Genomic DNA, 6,987 nt, shown 5'->3' with positions numbered 1-6,987 from the left:
AATGGCGGCGAACGGGGTTGCGCCGCCATGAGATAGGCCCTTGACTTACCTGTATGTATCCGTCGATGTGTGTTGAGGGAGCTGGAAGTACTGAAGCCTTTGCTGCACACGTTACAGATGTGGGGTTTTTCTCCTAAACAAGGAGGGGGAGACATTTTAATTTTAACCCTCATTTTTTTTATTTCGGATGTAATATATACATAGTAGTGGCAAACTGGATCTCTTAGTTTCGTCAGGCCTGCCTGTCTGTCTTCCCGTGACTTAGGTCGGAGACTGCGACGTCCAATTTTGAGTATAAAGATGGTATAATCTATAAAACTAAAAGCCGACTTCACCACCCATTGATAACTTTTATGTGGTAGATAAATGTGATGCGGTCTCTGTTTATTTGCTCAAATCAAACAGGGACGGCACCACACGTATCTGTCACATAAAAGTTATCAATGAGTGGTGAAACAGGCCTTAAAAGTTTCCATTAGATACGGTCTATACCGTATACAAATCGCAGTCGCAGCTGTACTCGTGTCATGGGTTCCAGGGTCGAGTCCATTTCATAGAGTCACCACTTTAGAAACTCTAGGCAACTTTGCAACTTGACGCAATTACTTCCCAATAGGTGCAGACAAAGAAAATAAAACGCGCACCAGGATAGAACAATGGTGCTACTAACTCCTTGTTGACATCCCATATTATATCTGCATATCTGCCAAACAAAACATTGTGCAATTGACTATGAAAAAGTTCTACCCTGGTACGCGATCTGCCGTACCTGTATGTGTCCTCATATGCCTCTTCAGCAGCGACGGTCTATCGAAGGTCTTCAGACACACTTGGCAGGGCAGCACGTTCTTGCCTCCTCGCTGTAAGCACTGGGTCTTGCAATTTAAGTACTGACTGCTTTCGTACAGCTTCACCAGTTGACTGTTGATGCCAGCTAAGAACTTTAAATCTATCACACTTATCGATGTTTTAGAGTTTTTTGTTGAGAGGTCTAGTGGTTCTGTTTGGTCCATGGCGTTTTGGTAATGTTGATCCATTGGTGAAACTCCAAGTTAATTTGGTTTGATGATAGCTTTTGATTGGTTTTCTCAGCGCTTTGTGACTTTACGGGCACATTTATATCGATTGATGGAATATTTACTTTTACATAGGTACTTTTTTAATAGATATTAAATTTTAGCTTTGAATTAATTTCGTCCTATTGATCTTTTAATTAACACATTAATGTCTACAATACTGACGATTGTAGGAACGGCTTTTTGGTCAAAAACTGCCAAGGCGTGGTGACGTTGCCACTAATTTTTGCACGAGCACTATTTCGTTTTTTCTAGCAATTACTAGATACACTGTTTCCCTTCAAGTTTCCTTGCAGTACTGTGGGAAGTCGTGTCGGGTGTCCCTTAAATAGCGGGGTGGACAATCAGCATGGTGGTGTAATCGCCAGCTTTGTGTATTGTATGCCTGTGCTAATCGACGTGATTTGGCGGTTTTTTAGGGAACAACCGCGAGCTACGAAAGGGGATTTAAAATTTGTTTCGTTTTCATAGTTTCTTTCATTAGTTTTTGTAGTCCTAGAATTAGCAAAGCTGTTGGTACAGTAGTGGGTAAACAGAGGATTCAAAGGTTTGTGTAAGTATTCTGTGACTGACTTCTTGAGAATAAAGATAGTAAAGTATAATAAAAATAGGCGTTGACGCGGTCCATCTGTTTTAACTCTGTCCGCCCCTGGTCATCCGTGGCCTCTAATTCAGTGGTGTATGTGAAGTTCCTAATTCACACTGGGCCCGCGTAAGAACTACAGACAGCCCTTCCATTCTGAGAGGATATCTGTGCCCTGCAGTGAGACGTATATAGACCGATGCACTGCGCACCGTACCCGTGTAAATTGATCAAAGAGAATTCAAATGTCATTGTGTTGTTCTGTTGTTGTGTTGGTTTTCCAGTTGTGTTTGTTTCTTTATCTTTGCACAATAAAAGATTCTTCTTCTTCTTCTTCAGCCTCTTGCTACCCAGCTAGCTTTACTAATCTTTTCTTTCTTTCTTTTTCTTTATTTAACCCCTTGCTATGCTTAGTGTAGGCCTCTAGCAGAGCACGTCATTTTTCTCGATCTTGAGTCTTCCTCATCAACTCTTTTCCTGCAATTTTGACCAGCTCATTGGTTCATCGTGTGAGTAGTTTACCGAAATATTTACGTCCTATTATAGGTCTCCACTCAAGACTAATATTCTCTAGTAGTCGTCCCTGGCGCGGCATAGAAACCTTTTCTCATCCACCAACTTTCCTACTCCACGACATGTATTGAAGAAAACGTAATCGTCCATAAAGGTGACGCGTCAAAATGTTTGTATTGCCTGACAAACGACACTCCATATTGTGTGGTATTGGGTCGCCGAAGCCTTCACAGTATTAGGGGATGCTCGTAATATTGGAAAGTAATTTATTTATAGCGCTTTTATGCTTCAGGTATGAACGCTCTATTTGTTTGATTGTATGTAGGTAGATCGGTGCCATTTCTTTCCGTATAGTTACAAGGTGATTTTTGAATCAAGCTTTATATAGATACTTATGATATTGCTTGCTGTTATTCGTTTTTAAATGAGCATTTAGACTGCGTGCATGCACATGCTGAGATTGGGACTTTATAATTGAGAGGGACGATCGCTACTCGCGACTATTTGGTTCTGTACGTTATGTAAATGTCAAACTAAATGCTCATTTAAATAAAAAAATAACAAAAAATGGAACCGACTACAAAACCCTTGAAAATATTTTTCTAGGTAAGTAGGTACGTACTAGCTCGAAGTCGGTGCCTCAGCACGAGCCAGCAGGAGTGGGACAATTCACAATAGTCGTCTACTTCACCTACATACTATGGGTTTCAATCCCTCCTGCTGGTTCGTGCTGAGTCACCGACTTCGAGCTAGTACGTACCTACTTACCTAGAAAAATATTTTCAAGGGTTTTGTAGTCGGTTCCATTTTTTGTTATTTTTTTATTTTTTGGAGTCGGTTTTACTTTTTTGTTAAAAAAAAATTTTATTTCTCACTTTTTAGTGATTCGTAGCCAAAGAACATCTCACAACTATTCCATTAAGCCCAAACACGACTTAGTTACGTTGTTTTATAACAGAGTTCCGTCGCCTACCTTCTGGCTTCAGCATCAGATCAGTTCGAAAGAATCATTAACTTAAAGCTTCTTCTTAGTTGCTTATCTAGGTAAGTATATTAATCATGATAATTAAATTTAACCCGTGAAATACTGTTATTGATAGTAGTAGTTCCGTTGGTCAAATCTGGTCTTCATCCTCAGTTCCACTTCACCAAATTATGATTTGCAAGAGCAAATGCACGAGTTACTGCTAAATATATCCAAATTACCATAGGTATCCCTACAATATTTGAAGAGTTCCCTCGATTTCCTTAAGATCCGATCATCAGATCCTAATTTGCTGCTTATGGGACCTAATTGAAAGCATTCCTAGACGAACTCAAAAAAAATTTTTGAAATCGGTTCATAAATGACGGAGTTCTGAGGTAACAAACATTAAAAAAAAAAACTCCTTTTTTTTGAAGTCGGTTAAAAACAAAACTAGCAGAAAGTTTAGCTTAGTTAACCTACATAATGTTTTCATCATCATCATCAGCCCAAGGACATCCACTGATGGGCATAAGCCTCCCCCTTAGACATCCAGTTGCTTCGGTTGGAAGTGCCTGCCTCCACCGTGAACCCGCGGCTTTGACCAGGTCATCCGTCCATCTCGTTGGTGGACGTCCTACGCTGCGCTTAATGTTTAAGTTTCGCTTATTATACTATTTTATTCTTAGTTTGTATTAAATATTCTATTCTTAAATCCCTTCGAAGCGAGTAAGAACCAACACCGGTTGGAGCAAACCCAAGAGCGATTCAAATCTTATTACCTAGCCCCTACAGATAGGTGGTTTATACCCATCTTTACGGACTAGGTAATAAGATTCTAGTGGATTATTACGGTATTGGATGTACTACACCAGGGTTTCTCAAAGTGGGGTACGCGAACCCCTAGGGGTTCGCTATTCGACGGTAGGGGGTTCGCGACAAGGTTTACGTGATGGTGGCTGCAAGACTGGCATGATGATTAAGATTGGTTTTTGGAGTCTTTTTGTATTTTTTTATTTCAACTCCAAATTTGTTACTTATTTGTTTGTTATTTGTTTCAGTTTGTATTTTCGTTGGCAAGATGATTCTTACCTATATTTGTTACCTTTTATTGAAATAAATAATTTACATTATATTATGATAATGATTGAAATAAAAATAACCTTAGTTTCTCCAACAGTCAATTTTATTACTTTCTTTTAAGGTAGGGGTTCGCTGTCGTCTAGAAACTTTAACAGGGGTACGTGGAGCCATAATTTTGAGAAACCCTGTACTACACAGTCTTCAATAGTTTGTCGTTGGATAATATGAAATGGGGGTTCCGTAAGTCCGTAACAGTGATCGATTTCGGGGCCGGACGTGACAAGAAGTTATTCGGCGCTATTGTGTTCTTTACCAATCCATTACTGTAATAAACTCAGATACAAAGAAAACAACGTACACTGTGGTTATTATAAATGCGATTACTAACAAAATAAAGATCGTATGAATACACGGTGTATTGCCGACCAAGAAATAATTCTACCACCTTATATAAGGTTTAATTGTAAGATGTACAGCTTACAAAATTAAAGACTATTTCGTTTTCACTTGTTAAGCTTGCAAAAAAACTGTGTCTAATACTGCCTCTATTTCATTTAAACAATTAATTTCTTTTTTTCCTGCATTGAATGTGGTTATTCGTTTCTATTTTTATTTATTTCTACACTGTACCCCATTTTACACTATCTATTTTCCTACTTTCCACGGAGTAATAAACACACTCATACTGATTACAGTTTCAACTTCTTTACTTATTTATTTTAATTGCCCGTCATGACTGTCTCCACTCTTTACACTCGTGTCGTTCATGTAGTGCGCGTATCCTTTCCCTTTATCTTTATTGTTTTTCCTTAATTTATGCATTTATGTCATCCACTCTATACCTACTCTGTTTCGTCTTCATATATGTGTTCCACAGGTCTGCCTCAGTTGTTTCTGGCAGAATATCAGCGCTGCGGTCTCCGCAGCTATATGCTGAGTCAGCACCTTTCTTTTCATGACACTTGGCACCCATAGCTTAGATACAGCAAAATTTTTTTTTACACTATTTTACATTATTTTACTTATTTTCACTTTTATTTATCTATCTATCTATCCCGATATTCCTACGGATAGCGATCTGGGTTTAGTCTTGCAATTTTGGACAGTTGTTCTTAACTCAAGCTCAATGAGGGCCACGATATAAATTTTGGAAACTCTCAGGGATTTTTTTATGCGTGTGAAGCCCCGAGTAAACTAGTTACAAAAATAAATAAAAATATCACGTGTACACGTAGGTACTCGTAGAGCAAAGGCCCTTCCTAATTATTCTAAGACATAACCCACTTTTGCCGGGCGCGGAGGGTGAACCCACCCTATTAAAATGAGCCCAAGGTGGAGTACGGCTTGTTATTGGGCCTTATTCAAATTCGTAAATCCGATTTACTCAACAAACTTGTTAAAGGAATTTTTAACTTTTTCTTTACTTTGCTTTTTGTTTATTTTGTCTATTGTTTGAGCTTTTTAAGTTTGAAAGGCTGGCTGTTTTTGTGATTTTTAAATTGAATTACGATCAGGTACAATCATCATCATCATCATCATCAGTCGCAGAGCAGTCCACTGCTGGACGTAAGCCTCCTCCAATGAGCGCCATACAAGTCATCGAATTCATCATCATCATCATCATGTCAGCCAAAAGACGTCCACTGATGGACATAGGCCTCCACCAAGGCTCTGCACTCAGACCGGTCTTGTGCTTTCTGCATCCAACGCGATCCCGCGATCTTAACCAGGTCGTCGCTCCATCTTGTTGGAGATCCAGAAGTAGTTGTAGGACCTTATGCAAGTCCGTCCGGATTGCTACCACAGTCTTATTCACTTATTCTGTCGCCAGTAACAGTGCTCACTCTGCTGTGTTCCGGCTTCGAGAGTGAGACACACACACACACACAAACATCACTCCTGTATTCCCAAATGGGGTAGGCAGAGCACACGAAACGTCACGGCTTCGGAGCCACTTTTAGCAATTTTAGGTTTTTAGTTTGACAAAAACGGTACAATAGTGACAGGTTGCTAGCCGGTCGCCTACGGTATACCTTAACCTATATCCTTTGTCGCCTCTTATGACATCCACGGAAGAAATGGAGAGGCGGCTTCGAGAGTGAGACAACCGGTGAAATTACTGCTACATGAGGTATTCTATCTTAGCTATCTAGGCTGGCAACGCATCGGTATATAGTCCTTAAATGATGCAGATGTTCATGAGCGTCGAGATTACTTACCATTAGGGTCACTCGTTTGCTACCTATTTCATAAAATAGCCGTATGATGAAAAGATAAAGATTGCCGCGACAGAAAATAAAACCTACCTTATTCGGGTCAAGTGGTAAAAAACCGTGTGGAGAGGGTTCCGTATGGTGAAACATTTGAATAGGAAAATAATGTTTTTTTTTTAACTTTGGCTCCCATCGTTATACTACATATTTCTAAGAGGTTTTCCAATATCTATACATATATAATAATAATAATAATAATATAAGCCTTTATAACCCAGAACTCCTTAATATTCTCCGTTATTTTTATTTTTTATAATATATCCCTACATAGCTTACATATACCATATAATATTATATATAATTATAGTTAGGGTAAATGGTTAATTTTTGCATGTTATTCTTAAATAAATAACTTCAAACTAAGTATCGTAAAATTACAAAAATATAAATAATAATAATAAATAAAAATAAATTCATTTATTTCGGGCAACTTGGCCCATACAATAAATACCTTACAGACTAACATACATATTTATAATCATATTTTAAAACTAA

Source organism: Choristoneura fumiferana, chromosome 12 (assembly GCF_025370935.1).
Source record: "Choristoneura fumiferana chromosome 12, NRCan_CFum_1, whole genome shotgun sequence".
In the NCBI taxonomy this organism is placed as follows: domain Eukaryota; kingdom Metazoa; phylum Arthropoda; class Insecta; order Lepidoptera; family Tortricidae; genus Choristoneura; species Choristoneura fumiferana.
Note: the sequence above shows the minus strand (reverse complement) of the source record.